Source organism: Harpia harpyja, chromosome 1 (assembly GCF_026419915.1).
Source record: "Harpia harpyja isolate bHarHar1 chromosome 1, bHarHar1 primary haplotype, whole genome shotgun sequence".
Taxonomy (NCBI): domain Eukaryota; kingdom Metazoa; phylum Chordata; class Aves; order Accipitriformes; family Accipitridae; genus Harpia; species Harpia harpyja.
The window spans coordinates 8,434,428-8,456,606 of NC_068940.1; the positions used below are offsets into that span (position 1 = coordinate 8,434,428).

The window sequence follows — 22,179 nt, forward strand, 5'->3', positions numbered from 1 at the left end:
ATAATTGCTTGCAGTCCATTTAAAAACCAACAGCAGATGTTCCATAGTGCATTGCATACTCATTATGCTAGAGGTGGCTTCTATACCTTGGCATTTGAAGAACCGGGTTGGAGTATGTGAAATGAAGGCTTGCGTATCTGCTGCAAGCCAGGAAACACAAGCTAAAAATGAATTTTCTGTTTGCTAGGTGACCATCTGAGCATTCAAGATCTTAACATTTCTAGAATGGCTTACTCTGTTAAATGCTGCCCTCTTCTCCCTGTTGGAAGAATTATGAAACACAAAATCATGTGAGGAAAATAAAAGTGGGGGAGGGGTTGCCTTTTGGAACAAAAATTATTTTTTAAAATCAGTAAATGCAATCATGTTGCCTGTCAGCGATAGGAAATGGTACTTCAGACTGCAATCCAGATAATGCCTCACACTGTTTTATGTTATGTTTCTGTACTGTTGTCCATTCCCTATTCCCATATCTGTCTTTTTTTTTCCTCTCCTCCAGCCTTTCCTTGTATGAAGATGGAGAGCCACTGCCTTACGTGCAAACTGTCAGCAAGTCCCATTCTCAAAAGTTTGAGTTGACCAACATCAGATGGGTAAGAAGTTCAGCTTCCTGCTCTCTCCTGTATATATTAGGCTGCATTTAGCAGAACTGAAGTTCATTTGTCACCTTGCCATTTGCTGGAAGGTCCAGGGCTGAAGTATTTGCCCATTTGTTTGTATCCTGTGTAGGTACAAGGACACCATTACCATTGAAGTATACAAACCAGATATTGAAGAGACATTGTAGCTTCCCCCTGACTCCCTTCTCATAGCAAGCACACAAGCAGATTTTAAGATATAAATGCCATTAACTTGCTCTCTTGAGAGGCTAGTAAAAGCACATGTGTGATCTGTTTAGCAGCTGAGATACAAAGGTGCAGTACAGCTGGAGGGAAGGGGTATGAGTGTTCATATCACCTGGCCTGCATTTTACAATTCTCAACACCCAACATATGCCTAATACATTGAACTCTGCTGACAGGCTGTCTCCTTTTCAAATGGAAAAATATGACCCCACTCGTGAGCACTGCTCTCTGAAATTCCAACCTCAGAGTGATGAAATCTCTTTTGTTCTCTTCTAGGCCTTTTCTCAAAGGGATATAAAACCTGTGCACTAAAACAGTTTTGGAAAGCTTAGCTCTGTTTTCGGAGTGCCCAACCTTTTCTCTTATGCCTGACTACTTTCATTAAAGTGTCAGACAGGTTGGGAAAAGCCACTTGTGCAATCAGAATAGGGGTAAGACTTAACAAAATGGTTTGGTTTGGCCTAAGTTACGACAGATGCTGTAGCACCACTCATAAATCTGATGTTATTGGCTGTCCTTTGCTAGAATTATGTGGTTCATACCATCATCCCTTGTTGCTGGAGAGTTCAGAAGCATGCTTTATCATTTTGTAAAACATTAACATAAGCCTATTAAAATGCAAAAGCATCACATTAATATGGGGTAAATCACCTAGTCTGGAGCCTTTAAGGCAGGCTGTGAATTATTCAATACCATGATAGATTTAGCCAGCACAACACAGCAAGCCTCTGATTAGCCCCAGGATAAATTTTGAGAGGTCATTAAGATCAACATATTCCTTTAAATGTACCCTGTGTATGTGAAAGTGGAAAAAAAAAGAAAAAGAAAAAGAAATCATAAGTCTTAGGAAGGACAATCAAAGAGGTCCCAGTCTTACAGATTGTAATAAAACATGGCCGATACCAGACCCAGCTGAAATAGCCTGGAGGCAAAATCACCTTTTGTGTTGTCCTGCTTACAGCAACAATTAGGAGAACGGAGTTTCCAATAAGAGATGTGAGCATGAATCCCTGATAACTGAGTGTCAGAGACCATTTGTCAAACACCAGGTAAATAAACAAACCTGGTTCCAGTGGAGCTGCTTTAAACAAAATGGAAAGCAAACACAGTTTCAGCAATATCCAATCATCACTAATGCATGCACACAAATCTATTCAGTATTTGTAGAGGAAAAAGAACATACAAACAAAATATTCCTAGGGTATTTGTATGCTCATTTAATTGGCTTTTTTTTTTCTTTAATCGCAGATGATATCAAGTAGTGTCTTTCAGTTTCTAATTAGAAATACCTCCAACTAGGGTGAGCATTTGGTCCTGTTAATCTGACCAGGAGATGCATTACAATTAATTTTGGCTGTATATTGCCTGTCCTGTTTGCTTCTAGCACAGAAAGGAGTGCTGAACCCACAAATGTGTTTAATCAGGTATAGGACCTTCTTGCTGCTGCATGTGTAATCAACTTCTGCTATTAAGACTCCTCCGGGAGCTGGTAAATGAGTAGCATATGTAATTTCTTCATTAGCATACCTGTTTACTCCCAACTGTGCTTTGAAGTAGATTGGGGCAGGCTTCCCATCCAGCAAAATCTGTTCCTAGACTGGATGCATCACAGTGGTAAGTACCAACCTGATGAAACTTAGGTAACCTGTAGTTGTTTATATATATTCTGGCCCTTCCCATCATCAAAGGGAATATCTTTAAAGAGCTCAAGAGAATGTTCCTAGGGTTTGTGCATTGAAGGTTATGCAATGCAGTTCCACTGCAGAGTGCTTAAATTCCTTTTAGGATGGTATCTGTGCACTACTCAGTTCAATGCACAGAAGTGAGATCCTTACCACAGGTCCTTTCCTGCCCTCCCACATGTAAAAGTGTACTTGGAGTAGATTGGTAAGTCATATATTGACTTTCAAATTGTCAGTGGACTGAATGGATGTAATATTTTTACACAGATTTCTTGAGGCAACTTTAATGTCCAGGTATAATGAAAGGTCAGAGTGTATATGTTGAAGAAAGCCTGTTCTTTGGCTCTGACGCATACATCTGGCACTTCTTTCCAAAAGAATTAGGGAAGACAGTGAACCTGCTAAGCTACCAGGCAAATTTTGAGACTTACCATTTTGAAATAGTTTTCTCATAAACACCCATTTCCTTATGTTTTCTGCTTCTCACTCTACTCACTTTCAGACCTCTAGCAAGCAGATTTCTCAACAGAGCTCCTCCTCTAATGTACTTGTGCATGATTTTTTATATTGTTGCTCTAAATTTTCTAGTAGCCACAAAGCTCTCTGTGATGCCTTTGCCTGAAAAGGCATTACCTTCATAGACACTGTTTGCATCTGTTACAGTGGCATGAAACCTTTGAGAAGGTAGCCCTGAAAGGTTTTCAGATAGTTTCTAACTGTGCTCCTGAGGCATTGGAACAACATGACTGGCTTTTTATGGCATAAATTACAGAAGTGACATGAAAACAGATGAGTTTATTAAAACAGAGTGAATCACTGGTGACATTTAAGTCTAATTAAGTCAGGCTACTCAGCTTAATGATTTTGTTCCAGAGGAGGTAACTATTTTGGAATTCATAATGTTTAACACAGATCTTCTGGAATAGGGTATTGTACCTATGGGTGCCATTATCAGGGTCTGTAACAGCAAATGCTTTCACTTAAAAGGCTGTGCCAAGTTAAAGCACAGTGAAAATTATCCCAGCCATTTGATAATACTAACCCAAAATGTTGTCATGGTTGAATAAACAGTTGGCGGTGGGAGGAGGGCAAAGGATATTCACAATGGCAAGATGAATCTATTTGTAGCCTGGAATAAGGTGGGTAAAGCAAAAAAGGTAGTTGTCATCCTCACCTATGAAAATGCCCTATAGTTTTATGTTAAAAAAAAAAAATACAGAAGTGAAACATTTATTTTGGTCTTGGTGACAAAAGTACCACAAATTAAGGGGAAAGCTGCTAGATGCTGTCCTTCCCAGTGATGTACTCCATGCATTTCAAAATATAAACTCCTGTTAAATGTTCACCAGTGCCCTGGCTGGCTTTTCTTCCTTCTCTACTGGGCTGCAGCATTTCTGTCTCTATGCAGCCAAGACACACTTGTAATTAATTTTGATTTGCAGTATTTGCCTGCAGCTTAATAGTTCAAGGATATTTTGTTGGGTAAACTAGATATTGCTCCTCTGACATAGCTGCTGTTATACAGACAACCTTCCTGGAAATTAAACCTTAGACTCCTTCCTTCAGCATTAATATGACTGGCTGCTTGCTGCTCAGGCACTTGAATAGAAAATGCTGTTTATTTCTTCAACAGAATGTGTTTAAATAGCCCTGTTATCACTGATGGCAAGCAATGCTCAAAGGGGCCAGTACATGCCTATATGCCATATCTGCACCTTCTGGGACTTCCAGGAGTCATATCTCCTTCTATGCATTAGACGGATGGATTGCATGCAGAGCTTTTTTTTTTTTTTTTTTTTTTTTTTTTTTTTTTTTTTTTTCCCCCTGCTACCCTGCAGTCAGGACAAAGTTGCTACGTGGCAACAAGAAAGTTCTTGACCCGGATCCTGTGGGAGGAGTTGTTTAGTTTTGGGGTTTTGTTTTCTACCTTTTTGGTGTTGGGTTTTGCTGATGGCACTAAACATAGCAGAAAGCAGAACTATAGATGTCAGCACTTGGAATGGTTTTTGATGACTGCGTAGAACAAGAATTATATCTGTAATGTGCCTATCATCAAAGGGCACCCTTTGCAAGTCTTTTGCTTGCTGAAGTGCTTCCTTGAGTCCTCTGGGCAAAGGTATAGCAGGGTGGTATGAAAGCTCTGAAGTGCTCTCTGGCAAGGCTCTTTTCTGATCACAGATTTCTGTGTAGGGTGATGGGGTATGTTTAGGTTCCTCAATTCTAGTATTTAAAATCTGTCATAACAAATGCAGAGAGTTAAAATTACATGGACAAGACACACATACATTTTTGCATTCCCTTTTTTTCTTCAAGGTTATCATCTTTCTTATTTTGATTTGAACAGTATCAGTGTCTCAAATTGCTCGTTGTTACTATAGCTGTGTTAAAAGAAGCAATTGGCACTGGACTCCAAAACATGAAGTGGTGCACTCAGTACATTGCAAATATTAGGTTCTTACTTAGGCAATAGTGACCTATGTACAAAACCAAAACCAGATAAAAACGCCAAACCAAAATCAGTAAAACAGACAAAACAATCCCACATGCAGATAAATAAATTATTACTAAACCCAGATCTATTTCACTACATCTGCAATATATGAATACAGCTATCGCTTTTCTTGCTTTGTGGAGAGTTGTCATCTGTTGTGTCCTTGCTTCACTGTAAAATTGCACTGGATCTGCCAGATCAGACATGCAATATTAAACACCACAGGCAATGGATTCATGCACAGCAAATGTTATGTAAACTGTTGAGATAATTCTAAGTCCTAATTTATGTCACCGAACAAATCTTCTGTGTTTGTTCCTTCAGCTAAATTTACCACTCACACAGTTTGTTTATTGTTTCAGTCGGGAACCTATGAACTACAATCTTTTTCTAAAGTCAGCAGGGCATTCCTAAATGGACCTCGCTCAGAAGAATGGACATTTGTTTAATTGCAATGCACATCATTTACATATTCTATTGCCTGTAAATGCAGCTCCATTGCTAGACTTTGTCCCACACAGAGAAACATACAGTGAAGAGTAATCTTCTAGCTTGATGGTACAGGAGAGAGGCATAACCATGAGTGGTTAATATAGAAATAGCCAAACTTGTTTACACAGAGGGCTATACTGGCCAACTGCCAGGAATCCAAATGCTACACTTGATTTATATAGATATTTGCATAGTCTTATAATATAGAATACATTTTGCTGATATTAGCAACTTTATTGCAAGTGGAAATGAAAGTATTAATACCACTGCAATAAAAAGCTGCAGATTATTTGTTTTGCCTTCTTTGTAGATACAGCAGATGTTTTTTGTTTCGTTGGGAATGCTTAACTTCACATTTCCCTTTACATCTAGCAAGCTGTGTGTCTGGGACACTAGTTGGCTGTATGGCTCTAAAGGGCATAGGATGGCATCAGATACTGAGATCTGGATTCTTCCTTTCATTTTCATGCAAGTCCTATCAAAGTGTTCTCATTATCTAAAAAGACAATGGAAAGAAAGAAGTCACAGCACTCTTCAGGATTCATGATGCTGCATGAGGCTAGACTGGTTGTCATGTTCAGACAATCATATGATAATACAGGAGGTCTCTAGTCCAACCTCCTGCTCAAAGCAGGGCCAGCTATGGGATGAGACCAGGTTGCTCAGGGTTTTAACCAGTTGGGTGTTGGAAATCTCCAAGGCTGGAGGCTGCACAGCCTCTGTGAGCAGTGTGTTCCCCTGCTTGACTGCCCTCATGAGGAAAAAAGCTTTTCCTTATAGCCAGTCTGAACCTTTCTTGTTTCAATTTATGCCCATTGCCTCTTGCCCTCCCACCATGCACCACTGTGAAGAGCCTGGGTTCACCTTCTTGATAACCCCCTTGCAGGTACTAGCAGGCTGCTGTTATGTTCCCCCTGAAGTCGTACCTTCTCCAGGCTGAACAAGACCTGATCTCTCAGCCTCTCCTCATAAGGCAAGAGTTCCAGCCCCCAACAATCTTGGTGGCTCTCCACTGAACTTGCTCCAGGTTATGTCTTTCCTGTATTGAGGGGTCTAAAACTGGACACAGTATCTAGATGTGATCTAATGAGTACTGAGTAGTGGGCATGTCAATCTACTGGACATGCTCCTTTTCGTATAGCCCAGGATGCTGTTGGCCTTCCTTGCTGCCAAGCACGCAGCTGGGTCATGTTCAGCTCATTACTCATCACAACCCCCAGGTTCTTCTCATCAGAGCTGCTTCCCAGACAGTCAGTTCCTGCTCTGTCTTGATGCTGGGTCTCTTCCTTCCCAGGGGAAGGACTTTGGATTTGTACTTCTTGAATTTCATAAGGTTGTTGTCAGCCCATTCATTCCTCTGTCTGTGTAGGCCCCTGTGAATGGCAGGTCTGCCCTCAAGGGAGGATCATCCTCCTCCCCTCCCCTGCCAAGTTTGGTGTTATCTGCAAACTTGTCAGCGTGCTTTCCATCACCTCCTCTAGGTCGTTTATAAAGATGTCAGTCAGAATAGGTCCCAGGATTGACATTTGTGGTACTGCACTAGCCACCAGCCTCTGGGTAGTGTATGACCCATTAATCACTATCCTCTGAGCCTAATCATCCAACCAGTTATTTACCTATGCTGTTGTTCACCCATCCAGACCATAACATCCTGCAAGAATATACTGTAGGAGACAGTGCCTTGCTAAAGTTGAGGTAAATGTCAGCCATTGCTCTCCTGTTTGTCCACAGATCCAGTCATTGCAGCACAGATGGCAATCACGTTGGTCAGACATGACTTACTCTTGTTCAATCCAGACTGTTCCTAATCACTTGTCCCTGATGTACCCAGAAATGTGTTTCAAGAGGACTTTTTTCATGATTTTCCCAGGGAGCAAAATGAGGTTGACTGGCTGGTTGTTCTCTGGATTCTTCTTTTGGCCTCTTCTGAAGAGAGATGCATCATTTGCCTTTATCCAGCCATCTGGGCTCTCCCCTGATTTCCATCACCTTTCAAAGATGACTGAGAGTGGCCCTGCCAGGATTTTAGCCATTTCATGAGCACCCACGGATGTAGCCTGCCATGTACTACGGTATTCTACGGGTCAAGTTCTCACAAGTAATCCTCATTTTCTGCTGGTAGTTCTTATCATTGAACCCTTTTTTCTAAACAGAGAAGCCTGGGAAATCTTATTTGTGAGGACTGAGGCAAAGATGACATTAAGTAATTCAGCCATATCTGTGCCTACTGTCACACACCCCATGTAACAATGGTGCCACAGTTTCCCTGTTTGTCCTTTTCGTACTAAGGGCTCTTGTTGCCCTTGATACCCGCTCTGGGTGTCAACTTTTGGTAAGCTTTTGCTTTCCTAGCATTGTCCCTGTATGCCCAGAAAATATTTCTATATTCATTCGTTATAGCCTGTCCCTGCTTCCACCTCCTGTATACTGCCTTTTCACGCTGAAGCTTTATCTGAAGTCCCCTGCTTAGCCAAAAGAGTCTCATGAAGCATCTACTTGTCTTTCTGAATATCATGGTGGATCATTCTTGCACTTGGACAATGCTGTCCTTGAAGACCTGCCAGCTTCCCAGAGATCCTTGGTCCTTCAGAGCTACCTCCCGTGGCAACCCACTTACAGTCCTCTGAATAAACTGAAGTCTGCTCACCTGAGGTCCACCTGAGTGCTCTGCTACTGTCCTTCCTCACACCTGTCAAGATCTTGAACTTCACTATTCCACGGCCACTACTGCCAAAGCTACTATTGATTACCATATCTCCAGCTAGTTCTTCCTTGTTAGTGACTAGCAGATCCAGCTGTGTGTCACCTTTGGTTGGCCCATGCTGTATTGGTATCAAGAAGATACCTTTGGTTCCACAGACTTATTCTGTTGGGAGATGCATCTAACTGTTTTGTTGCTTGCAGTCAACTTACAGGCAAGTGTCTGAAGCCCTCAGATTTACTTAAATTGATTTTTTTCTTTGTTTGTTTTCCAAAAGATTTTTCTGTGTTATAGAGCTCTGATGCAACATTTGCTGTAGTTGGGTAGACATTTAGCAGTCAGATCAGTACAGCTATATCCAAACGAATCCTGCTAGACCTAAACTAGATCTGTAACCAGCTGTACACAGCAGTCTCCTCTGTTTGGATGCCTTACTGACCACCTTAATCCCAGGACACAGATGCAGCCCCCATGCTGCCAATAGTCATCCCTATTATAGAGTATGCTGGTTAGATTCCAAGGGCAGAAACTGAAGTCTTGGAGGAAGTATATGAGTTTTTTCTGACTTTGAAAATGGCAGCATGATTGTCATCCAGACAGAACATTCTCTGCATCTGGCTCTAAGGAGCATCCTTTTTCAAAGATGCCGTGCTTTGCTATTGCTTGCAGTGCCCTCTTTGGAGAAGAAAAAGCTCTGAGTAATCCCTGAACACAAGAACAGTAGTAGAGAGTCCTCTTACAAGGTCTTGGCATTATCCGTAGAAGACAGTGGACATGTTAAACATAGGCAAAGACTTTTAGAACTTTCTACACCTGCCAACAGACTTCTCTGACTTTCCAATAGCTCATGCACCTTTACCTACAAGAAGTAAAATGTGGCATTTTAATTTTCTTTAATTGGAAAAAGCAGAAATAAGTTACTGCTGAGTGTCACTGGAAAGCTGGTTTGTACTGCATGACAAAGATATGATGGATGTATTGTCTTTCGTATAAAATCAAAAGAAGGATTGTATTTTTACTTTTAAGTGAGTAGATCATAAAAAAAAAAGGTGATACTGTTTGAAGTTATACTTGGAGCAACTTATGTGAACTACATCAAATGTGACCCCCTTCTTCCCTTTTAATGTTGATCCATCTACTTGATCTTGGCTCCTACATATTCATGTTTCCTTTAAATGTTCCTTAATAGCCTTCAGGTCAAAAGTGCAGATTCAGAGAGCCCTACATGATTAAAGGATGTATAACCAAACCAGTGTTGGTTGTTAGGCATTTGGGGAAATCCCTCTTGTTTGTTAAGAGTGTACAGAAAATTGCATGTTCCTCAGAAAAAGTTATACACCTGTATTTGCTGTCCCCTATTGCTGTGTATTTTAAGAAGAGCAATAAGTTTACGTTCAAAGACTGTCATAGGTATGGAGTATAAAGTGAGAATGCTATCTGTGGAAATAAAAAGGAAAATTTCATAGAGTAATAAAAAGATCTAACGAACTCTTAATCTTGAAATGCATATTAATTTTTTTATGCAACTTACCAGTATTCGTTTTTCCTTTTCTAACTGCTCTGAGGAAAAGCAGTATACATCCTTTTCTGATAATCAGAGAAACAAGGACACAGTAGTTCTGCCCATGGACAGAAAGCATGTATTTCTCTTGTGTTTTGAAGACAGGTGCAAGCTCACTTTGCTCAAACTGCAAGGCCCCTAGCAGTTGTATAGATTCAGTAGTGGGGCACTGAACTCAAGGTATGTCCTGCTGAGAAACTAATGGCTTCTACTTGGCTTGGAGCAAGAAGAGTGAGCTCCTGCTTGGTTGCAGAATACAATGTAGAAATTAACAGTCAAATGAAAACTCTAGGTTTTATTATGGTTTTCAGAATACCAATAGACTTCCCCTCCGCCCCCCCGGCTTTGCAGAGGTTGTGTATTGCAGGTTGGTTGCCCACACTGCCATTGAAGAACAAAAGTGAAAAGCCAAACAAGGGAGGAGTTTGTCATGTATAGGTGAAGTTGCATTGCACTCTTGCATTAGACAGCAACATATACAGCTCTATATACATAAATGGTAGGACTTACAGAAGTAGTGTGTCCAGTCCTGCGTCTGCAAAGACTTTCACGTTATTAGCCCATGTTAAAAATCCATCCTTTGAGACAGCCAGCCAGCTGAGGTCTCTGAAGGTGGCAGGTACAAATTAAAGACTGCAGCAAGTAATGAGTATTGAATGTCTTTGGCAGAGTGTTACCATAGGGAACAGGGAACCAACAGGGAAGGTTACTGTAAGTGGAGAAAAGTAACTTGTAGGGTTGATCTGAAATGTATCCTTTGATGTGAAACAATATATCTGCAAACCTCCCTTTGACCTTCTTATTAAGCAAACTAATAATTTGAAAATAAAGGAGGTACTAGAACACTAATTGGTATGATTAAGTTAACCTTCCTCTTTTCTGAAAGCAAATCCCAGTGTCCTGTTTCAGTTCACTCTGTGTCAAAACTAACCTTGGAGTTGCTGAAGTAAGAGAATTCCATAAAGGACTAGGATAAATGCTGTTAAAACTAGCACTTTTGGAAAGAAAAAGGAATAATTGCCCATTACTTTGGGTGGTAAAGTGTAAATCCTTTCTTCATCCTCCACTGTGATAGTCCCATTATTTAAAAATTGAGTCACTTCACTACGTGTAAGTACAGCATGTGGTCTATTTCTAGAATAATGGAGAGACCTCAGATATACATCTCATCCTTAGGATCTTATATACAGATTAGTTTATCTGAACAAACACTTTCTAAATAGTATGGACTGCCTTTAGGGGTGGAAAGGAGAGAAGGAAAATCTTCATAAAACTCAAGAAGAGGGGAAGCTATTGCATGCTTAATTACCTTTCTGTCATATTTCTCAAGGTCAACCATATGATCTGGAGAGAGAAGGAACTGAAAACTACTACGTAGTTGGACATTCCTTTTTAATTTACAGATTCCTTAAAATTTCTCACTGGAGATACAGATCCTGTAGAGCAAATCTGAACCTACTGGTTCTAGACTTGCTTTTGCAGACTCCTTAGAAGTAATCCATGTCTCCTCAGGGGTCCAGAAACCACAGGTTGCAGTAGCTGAGGTACTATAATTACTGGATCCCACACTTGCTGATTTCAGCCAAGGTGGCATCTGCTAAGTACTGCTCTGTAGATTACTTCAAGGAAGCATTTTGCATGATCAAATAAGGAATTAATCTAAACAAATGCATGAACTTGTCTTTTGATTGCATCTAATACTGATGCTTAGTTACTTTGAGCAAGTGCTGACTCTTGTCAAAGTCTTCAAAATGGAAAGGAAGAGATTAACCATGCAGCCTCTCAGCTAGGATACCAGAATACACTATATTTAGCCTTATCTCTGGGTAAATACAGCTTTGTAGGCTGCTTTTGTTTTCACTACCTTTCCTTTTTTTATATTTAGACTTGCATCAATGTGGCATTTCTTCCTTACCAAGAACACCAAGCGTGTTTGAACATCAGAGATGTCCTCCTTTGCCGAGAAATTGAACTGAATATAAATTCCTAATTGTCCCTTATCCGACTGTTCATTGTCAAAATTTTCAGTGGTCACCAGCCTTTGCTCTTTTAGTGCTTCTTGTGCCTTCCCCTTCCCTAGTCCATTCTGCTATACCCTCTAAGTTATTGACATGTCTAGTGTCCCTGCAGCTCCAGGTCTCCTTACCACCTGCTCCTTCTTTTGCTTTCACAGGTGCTCAAGTTAATTCTTTAGGTTCTACTTTGTAATTCTCTCCTTTGTACTTGAGTGACATACACCGAACCACAGGTCACATCTTGCTTCTGCTTCTTCCACCACTGAATGTCTTGAAAGGGCATTTCAGGAGCCAGAGAGACTGACTGTACTGAATTATTTCCAAGAGCCTTTTCAAGTCTTTCTCAAGCAGAAGTCCCACTGCTCCCATCAAGTCCTTCTTCGAGACTTCCATTTCCTTCCCTAAGCCTTCTTGTTGCCATTCTTTCTCCAAATGTCACAACTGTTACTGGCTTCAAGAAGAAGATGGAAAGGCTCTGTCACAAGCTTTTTGCATCAACTTACCTTCTTTTCTTCTAATAGCTTTTGTTCCTGGTCTTTTCCTCATCTGTTTCCTTCCCCAGTGATGTATGCCAGCATGACTGAACTACTTCATTCCCCTCCTTCATCCATCTGGTGGCTCCTTCTATTCATGTCCTAAATGCATTTTAATGTTCCATGTCTTTAAGTATATAAAAGTAATAACCATAATAATCCTACTCTCTTTCATCTTCAGTATCGTTCAATGATAACCTCTAACCTTTCCCCACCTTCTACATACCCTTGTTGTTCCCTACTGGTCTGTCAGAAATGCAGCTCCTACAACCACCTTCTTCTGCCTGACAATCAAATCATGTTTTTGTCTCACTGAATCTTCTGGTTCTCTCTTCCATGATCAAATGCTTCATGCTAACACTTCACTAAGTCAAATGTCTGACTTTGGTTCCTTTTGTGTAGTCAACAGTGCCAACCCCAGTGCTCTGTTCACTTGCTTTTCTTCACTCTTGCTGGCTGCTTTGTTATCTCCCAGCCTGTGGGTATCTCCTTTTTCTCATTCAAATTCTTCCTCAAAGCGCATTTCATCGGAGCCCTTGTCACTAGCCTGCCCTCACCATTCTATTATTATTTACAGGCCCTTTAATGATAGGAGAAAAAGTAGAAAGCAAAAAGAAAACGAATGGGAACATTGTAAGTTGTCACTTTCTCTGCATCTTCAAAAGATTCTTTTGACATCCATTGCTCTTCAGGATAAAGTAGGACAGCATTTGCCTTGTAGAGCACCACAAACACTACTGGTGCCTAACAAATATTGGTAATAACTGTAACTGGTCCTTTCTTCTAAGCAGTCACTAGGAACTGCCTACATATAGGGGTTGTATAATCAGGCTGCTGTCTCAGGGGCTTGCTGTCAGTATCTCCATCTCCCTTGTGAGCAGCAGAGAATGACTATGTATTAATAATGAGCTATGAGATGCTTGAGATTTTCATCTCGTTGCTAATGAGAAAAAGCCAAAGGAAACGTATGTAAGAGGTCCTTGTCTGAAGTGAAGACAAGATGCCATTTTCATGCAGTTCTAAAACACTCTTTAGACTCTTTGCTTGTATTGTATAAGAAGCTGCTGTGGCATACACAGTCAATGTGGACAAGAAACAAAGGGGTCACTTATGTGGGACATGAATACTATTTCCCGAGGTACTCATGCTGCCAGTGGGAACCACAGTTATTCACTTGCTGGCTGAAGAAGTGGGATTCTGCTACCGACTTCAGCAGAAGGGGAGTTTGGTCTGCACTTCCCATTTCAAAAGTTGGTCAAGAAAGATATTAAGCCCTTTGAAAAATGTGGCTCCAGTGCTGAACAAAATAGGTTACAGAGAGTGGCTGAAGAATTAAGTCACTTTCATAAATATGTTTTGAGCTGTAAGAAAGACCAGATCATTCAGTGGTTTTCTTCTTTCAGCTTTCAGCATAAACTGGGGATTTAGTGAATGGCTTATCTGAAGACAAGGTCCTTGTTTTGCATCTTAATTCCATGGCAGGACAATGTATGCCCATGCTTCAAATCAATGTAGATTTTTAATGGCTTACAAATAGCTTCCCGCACCAGATTGTAGGATGTAACAGCAGCAGCTCCCTGATGCAGTTCAGAATAGTATACAACTTGTTACAGTGGAATATGGACACAATAGGATCAAATGAACTTTCAGCAAGGAAGGAACAATTAGAAAGAGTGTCTGAAAGTCCATTTGTGCTACACTAAAATCTTTGTTCTTTAGTAAGAATAATACTATTAAATTATAAAACTCCCTTTATCTCAAATAAGGAGTTCTCTCTTGGGTTTGGGGTTTTTTGGGGGGGGGACACGGGGGGGACGGGACACACGGACACCGGGCCAGTGGTTGGTTGGTTTTTTGTTTGGGTTTTTTTTTCCCTGAGGGCTGCTACCAGCTATTCAACATTTTAGCTTACAAAGGAAGCCTGTTTCTCCACAGTCGGTCTGAATTCTCTTTTCCGAAAGATTTAAAACAGAGCAGTGCCAGAAACATTAGAAGGCTTCTTTCTGTGAAACTGCACTTTTTTTTTTTTTTTTTTTAACAAAATAGAATTCTGAACAGATTAGGAGTACGTTTACTGGGGATATAAAAGCAGAGAATACCTAGTCTGAAAGTGTCTTCACCACATTGCTGTTGTGGTCACTTGTACCAATGGAGAATACTCAGTTTTAGCAGCACTTCTTTACCCATTCAATACAGATCTAAACAGCCATACAAGGTGTGGGGAAGCTCTTGGAATTCAGCTTGTTGATGCTGTCTGCAGTTCATGTTGGCAGAGTTCCCAGCAGAAGTTTTATGTCTGAAGGTTATCACTGCTAGCTTTGATCATACATACAATATCTCATTCCAAAGTAAGGGACAAAACCAAATTTGTATATAACTTCTAATGGTAAAAACTACTCCACTATCAAAAGTAGAAAATTTTTTTTTTTTGCAATTATTTTTTACTTCATAAAGCAAATGATACACTGTTACTTAGGTCTGCAAGTGAGTTTTCTCGTCTGTCGCACATGAAACCTCTTGAGACATTGAACGTGTGCTTTTGCCAGTAGGCATTAACATGCTTTGCTTCCCACTCTTAGGCAACTACTTCCATTAGATCCTAATACTTTAGGCAAGAGAGAGAAAGTAAGAGACACTGAGGGAGAGCAAATTCCTCCTGAATAACACAGCTTGTTTACAAACCTTCCACAGCCTGAACTAAGCCAACGGGAGGTCTCTAAATTAGCTATTAGAAAAGCATTTCAGGATGGTTTGTGTGGTGGAATGGAATTGATAATAAAAGTTGCTTGTCTGTACCCTGTGAGCTGATTAGCTCAGGAAGAGTACACACAGTGTTACAATTAGCATTCAAAACCTATTCATTTGTACACTGGCACAGAGAACAGTCTCTGTGGGAGGCTTAACTGGGAGAATTATTCCTCCTTCTATGCTGTTTATAGTTAGTTGGGGTTTAAAGGATCCAAAGCCTTTAAAAGAGACTTGGTCTTCAGGAAATCATTGAAGATGCTAGAAGTTGAAGTGCTTGGCAATTGGCAGGACTGAAGGCAACTGCTGTATTGCTCTCTCTCTATCAAGCCTGCTGTTTTGCATTGCAAAAAAAATGTTTATTAGTAACACATCTAAAATAATGTCACTAGTCAGGATTCAGTAGCCAAGACAATAAAATGTGTTGAATGTGACAATTCTTCCTGCAGTGTTGCAGTTGCTAATAGAGATGTAAAAAAACCTAAGAAATGGAACAAATTAGTGGTCCTATAGTAATACCAATGTGCCCATTTTTGCATGTATATTAACCAGCATTTTTAGCCCTGCATCTAAACAAGAAATTAAAATTTAGATGAATGAGGCCGAGATACTATGGAGCACCACAACCATGTGATTTCCTAACTTGGGCTGTTGCATTAACAATGCTCTGGCATGCAGTTTTATCCATACAAGGCCAAAGCCTGAACTTCCTTCTGACCATACTGTAACTGTCAGTACTAAGGAAGGTTTACAGAAACCCAAAGGATACTTACACTCTTCCCCCAACCAAATGCTATATTTGGACCCCCAGAATCCCCTATCCCTGAGTAACATGCACAAAATAAGCTACCTTCAGACATAACCTGCAGGCAGGGTTGGGGGACTGCCAGTCCCACATGCAATGTTGCATTTTGATTTGTGCATCCTAGGAGCCAAGGTTTTCAAGGACAGCATCTCCATGTGAGAGTAGCTATGGGCCATGTCAGTACTTGACAAACTTCCCCTCAACAAAACGAAAGACAAAAGCCTTAATGCTCTGGGGTGAAGTTGACCTAAAAACTCTCATAAACTCCCCAAGTTAATTTGGATTTTGTTTGTCTTTTGATTTCAAAAAGGTCTTGCTTCATGTGTATTTTGTTACCACTGCGGTTCTTTGTTCTCCAGCTACTATGTTACTGTCGCATTGCAGGAGCCGTCAGTGTTGTAAACACCTGTCCCAAGGGTTGAGAATCCATTCAGGCCATGCCTGACACCAGACGGATGTGGGAGCTAGAAAGGTTGCTTGGTCAGCCAGCTTGTCTTTCTACTCTTTGCAAGATTGCACCCTGCCTGAATTTCTTCCCACTAATGCCTCACCGAATACATCTTTGAGTATTACCAGGATGATACCCTCTTTGACAGTCTCTTTCAGACTCCAACTGGTTTTAGCATTCGGAAATACACTCTGAGCTTAGTCTCAGCTCTTTCTTTGTTAGCTTGCTTCTGTGTCTTAGCATCTTCTGAGATTGAGTAATTCCCTTCCTTCATTTATATTTATATTTTGAAGGTATTTATAGATTGAGGCTATGGTCCCTTGAGTTTTCTTTTCTCTAGGTTATATTTATAGACATTTGATAATCATCTCTTGTATTTTGTGCTTATCTTCCAATACTTGCATGCTGTTTGTTAGCCATTGCGTTGCTGTCTTCCCCCCCCTTCCCGTGATTTTGCTCTGCATTATCCCCAAAGTGGTGATACTAGGACTCATTTTACTGTAACCTTGTTAATTGAAGATGATGCAGCCCCAGTAGATATAATACATAATCTATCAACACTCCAGCCCTGAAAAACATTCTTAAACAGTGGCTATTTTCTTACCTTTTAGAAGCTTGCTGCTGTTTCTCCTGCTGCTTGGGACAGGGACCGTCTCTAGCTGTCTGTACAGTGCTCAGCATGGTGGATTTTCAGATGCCTCTGGATTCCTTTGGTGGTACTGTAATGTGAGATAATTAGAAATAAACCCAGCAATGACTGAAAAGTGAAGAATCAAGTGTAAAGCCAGAATCTCACCAGCTCTGCTTTTGTAAGGAACTTAATTTTCACACTGAACATTCTCAAACTGCTGTAACTGTATGAGAGTTAGAATTCGAGGTGATAATGATATGGACTTGTGCAGATTTCCCTGAACCATATGGGAGATCAGCAATCTAGGCTCATAAATTCAGTTCAGTAGCTGTGAAAGTGCCTTGAATTATTTAGTTTACTTGTCCAGTGACAACTCAGTATTATTAAAATTTTGCCAGCTACTTCATGTAAAGTTTTTTTTTCACAATAAATTTTTGCTTGTGTGCAGTTGGCATATTTTTAAACACACATGGTCAGTCATCTTTCTGCCCTCTGACTCATTTTGAGTTCTTATTTTTATAAATTTTTCTCCTGTTTCCCCGAATAACTCTGCTCTAACTTTGCCTCCAAGTTTCAGACAGAACCTTGATCATATCTTAATGATGATATATTAATCTTATTCTGACCTTAAAATATCTTGACTTAAGAATTTGTCTGTGTGGTAAAGCAAACTAGATTCAAGAAAGAAGAACATAATCTCCCTCTTAGTTAACTGATTCCTTTTTTTAGCTTCTCAGAACAAGTGAAAACTTAACTTGTTCTGAAATGACTGGGGCTTTCATTTACCTCTGCCTGGGCTTTCCTCTGGTGTGAGAAGGCATTTTCTTAAACATTCATATCCAAAGGGAGACATGGCTGTAATTTCAAATACTGGTGAAGATCCAGCTCTTGTTGTTGTTGTCACCACTCATGAGAAGCAGTCACAATTCACGGGACAGCTTCCTCTTGCGTGCTGAGATTCTTCAGTCTGTCTGCAGGGCACTGTGGGTGGAGCGCAGACTGCTTTTCACGTCTTCCTTGGGGGAGAAATCCTGAGGAATTCAGATTACCTGCTCTTCCTGATGAGCAGCCTCTTTGTCACTTTCACCTCAACCTTTTCAAGTAGCTCTAATAAGCCCAGGATTTTTTCTGCAGGTAACAGGACTTTGGAGTATAGTCTTGCTATTGTTAGGAGTGTCCTCTCTTTATCACCTACTGGCTTCTGCTACTTGTAGAAAGATCTGAGATTTACACTCACCTTGCCATGGTTTAACCCCAGCCAGCAACTAAGCACCACACACCACTTGCTGGCTCACTCCCCCCACAGTGGGATAGGGGAGAGAATCAGGAGGGTAAAAGTGAGAAAACTCGTGGGTGGAGATAAAGACAGTTTAATAGGTAAAGCAAAAGCCAAGTGCACAAGCGAAGCAAAACAAGGAGTTCCTTCACCACTCCCCATCTGCAGGCAGGTGTTCAGCCATCTCCAGGAAAACAGGGCTCCATCACGCCTAATGGTGACTTGGGAAGACAAACACCATGACTTCAAATGTCCCTCCTTCCTTCTTCTTCCCCCAGCTTTATATACTGAGCATGACGTTATATGGTCTGCATGTCCCTTTGGTCAGCTGTCCCAGCTGTGTCCCTTCCCAACTTCTTGTGCCCTCCCCAGCCTCCTCGCTGGTGGGGTGGGGTGAGAAGCAGAAAAGGCCTTGGCTCTGCGCAGGACTGCTCAGCAGTAATGAAAACATCCCTGTGTTATCAACACTGTTTTCAGCACAAATCCAAAATATAGCCCCCTACTAGCTACTATGAAGAAAATTACCTCTATCCCAGCCAAAACCAGCACAGACCCTTACAGAATCTAGGAGACGAGTGATTATTAGAAGTATACTGATTTCTTAAGCACACTTTTCAAAGGGTAATGTAGTCCACAAGTAGCAAAGGTAATAAGTGTTGCTAAAAGGTTAGTTTGGTTTTTTTCTTTTAACTTAAAAGATTTAACCTTTTAGATGAGTCGAAAAAATATATTCATTATCAACAAATCTCGTGGACCCATCTGGGATATTGCAGAGAACAGAGTGAAAGCACTTTCCTCAGCAGACAGAAGGATGGCACAGTGACAGTATCAGTGTGCTCCTGAGCCTGCACATCCCATGCTGTTTTAACTTTTTGTGCTGCCTTGTGTCTCTGAGTGAGGGCTTAGGTCAGAAAGCCATAAAAGTCCAATGGGGTGGGGTAATTGAAAGCTTGGAAACTCACAACTAGTGATTTCAGTGACTAGTACGCCTGTAAGATTAACTTACACTTTATAGGGGAACATTTCTCCAAAAGGCTCTTTACATCATCAGATGGAATATTTTATACTAGGGTAAGTAGTTTTCAAGCATCATCATCTAAGGCTACATTTTAAAAGTATGGCTTCTTATGTGTGCAAAAATGTAATGGCTGTAGAGCATGATTTGTGAATACATCATTGCTGGCAAACCTGGGGGATATTTGCCAAATTTTGATGCTGTTAATAGGAGCAATAAGCTAATGACATAAAATAAGACCATCACTGGATGAGGAAACAAGGAGTTATCTGCCTAGTAGGCCATTTGTATAAGGAAATGCTTATTCAAGGTTGAATATATGTTTCAAAACTTCAGAAAAAATGTTGGAATAGAAGCCTCCAATCTGCCACCACTTTGTTTATCTCCAGAAATCTAGGATGCTGCTGTAAGAATAAGGTGGGGAGATGCTGTGTGAGCTTTTCTGCAGTACCATAATATCTCTGCTTACTTCTATAGCTAAAAAAACAAAGCCCCTTTGCCCCCATATTAGTTGAGAAGTGGTAACCTAAATGTAGAACAAATGAAGTGTGCTATCACTAAGGGATTTCCAAAAGGGCATTATTCTAGTGACTGTAAAAGCTGCATGTGGCAGACTGAAAAAACACACAAATCCCCTTGTTTTATGTTGCTACAGCTTTGACAGGCCCTCTCTTGGGGTGGTTGCTCCTAAGATGCATTAATTCTAGCACTTAAGCTCCCATGTTCAGTGAAATAGAGGCATGAACTGACCTTTCCAGAAGGAAAAGGTTAATGTTAAAAAACACTGATTTCAGCAATCCATCTTCTCAAGGTAACCCTAGAGTTTATGGTTTGCTTAACTATACAGTGTTGCTGTTCCCTTGAAAAATAACTTTCTTTCTAAAGTGATCTATGTAGCTGAACCAGCATTCCCACTCATAAACTGTTCGAATTTTAATTGCCTGCTATCTATCTCATACATCTTTGTCACCTGATAGCATGGAGCAGATGTTGAGATGCATCTGCATCTTAGATGCTGCTGAGGTGGCAGAGAGAGAGATGTTCTCATAAAATCTTTCTGGCAGTTTTTGCCTGCGGTCATTCTGGGAGGGGCCTCGCAACACTGTGACACATCAGGAGATGACTGTCATGGATGGGATAACATGATGTCCTTATCCACTTTGCATCATTTGTTTCAGTTACTCCAGTTACATAACAGCCATGTTAATCAGACAACTGTGTCACATAAAGAACTGTGGGGGCTGAGTAGTAAATCTGAGCAAAGGAGAACTTGGGATCACTATTAGGACCAATTCTTTACAGGGAATGTATTGAGTAGAAAAGTTTCACTGGAGAAACAGTGGAAACCTTATTGTTTCAGTTATCTGAAGTGACTAGACAGGGCTCTTGAGCAATGTTGTAGGAAATTATTTTCAACTGACAATTCAGAAGCATTATCTTACAGCTGGTGTCTCTGCTTGATATCCCCTGAATCTGTCTTTTCCAGCAAGCCTGACAGCCACATCTGAGGAAAGTGGACTTTGTGACACCTGAAAGAAGCCCCTGGGCCTTGAAGCTACTAAGTGACAAGGAGATACTTCATGTCTGCCAAAAGCTTTAGAAGTGCCCCACATGGCTGCTCTGTGACTCTGCATGAAGCAAGACCTGCATTTGCAGGTTCTCCTGCTCTTGCTCCAGGTAACCCAGCCTCCTCCCTTCCAAATGAGCATATAATTTACATATGTGGTATGGGTGAAGTATAGACCACTATGCCAGTTCTAAAAGTTCAGCTGAAATACCAATACAAGAGTATTTCATTAACTGCTTAGTGTGGTGCTCTGTGGCCACAAAGATCATTGCTCCATTCATTGCTTTGCCTTGTCTTGCTTTAAATGATTTGGGGTAATGATGCTTCCAACCGATTCCATCAGGAGATTATTTTGCAGTTTAATGGAGTGCCAGGACATCCCTCCTGATACCACCTGACTTATATTTTTTCTTTGCTCAGCTTCATCCCATTAATTTTACTTAAAAAAGAAAAATCTTTTACAGCTTTGTGTTTTTACATGCTCTGAATATTTTTAGGCTGTTCTCGTAGTCCCCAAGTAGCCATTACTGGGAAATATTTTGTTCTTCCCTCTTGCAAACTCCATGCCGCATTTAATTGTAAGTTTGCGATTACCGTGAAGATAATAAAAAGTCATTTAAATTAGAACTGATTGGAAAATATAGCCATGGGACAAGAAACCAACAGCAATGCTAGGCCAAATCCAGTAAAGCTTTTAGGCTATTAGTTTTCAACGAGATACTGCTAGCATTGGTGTGAAGCTGGGACTCTACGAAGGGGCTAAAAGTCTACATTAGGAAATGGGATCCCAAATGCATTGTTGGACACAAGCCTTTGTATTTCCATACATGGAAAGCCTCTTTATTTCCTGGAAGTGTGTCAGAGCAGGAAGACCTGGCTGCAGCATACATGGGGATGGCCATTTGCTGCCTTCACCCGGGACTGTGGGGGGATCACAGGGTGTGGGCTGGTGCTGTACGTATTTCTTCATCCATAGGTCAGTGACCTTACAGAAAGTTTCAAAAAGCTCTGGTGACTGACTGAGGAGGTAGGAGGCAGAAGGGTGCCCTGATCTGCCCAGGCCCACAGCAGCCCAGGAAAGGAGGTCGGGCACAGAAGATGACTTTCAACAAAAAGAAACACCGAGTTGCCTGACGTTTTGTTTCTCACATGTAGCAGCATCATGACAGTAGACATGTCTGTGCCACTGCTTCTGTTAAAAGACTTTATTATGTGTCTAGGGAGTTGAGAACGTTTTTGGATATGAATCTCCTTTTTGAAGCTGCTAAAAGGCAGATCGCCAGTTTGAACAGAAACCAAGTGGCAACCTGGCTTGCAAACCAGGAAGCCTACAGCTTACACAAGGTGCCAAGAAAGCATTTCAAAAGGAACA

The 22,179-nt window shown here is 40.9% G+C and overlaps 1 long non-coding RNA gene across 1 annotated transcript in view; it reads left to right on the plus strand.

The window, feature by feature from the left end:
* Positions 1 to 22,179, plus strand: part of LOC128152585 (uncharacterized) — an 81,134-nt gene that overhangs the window by 56,873 nt on the left and 2,082 nt on the right. Inside the window, exons 5-6 of the long non-coding RNA XR_008238707.1 lie at positions 500 to 593; positions 20,727 to 20,917. This is a non-coding gene — a long non-coding RNA (uncharacterized LOC128152585). The remainder of the gene's footprint in view (positions 1 to 499; positions 594 to 20,726; positions 20,918 to 22,179) is intronic.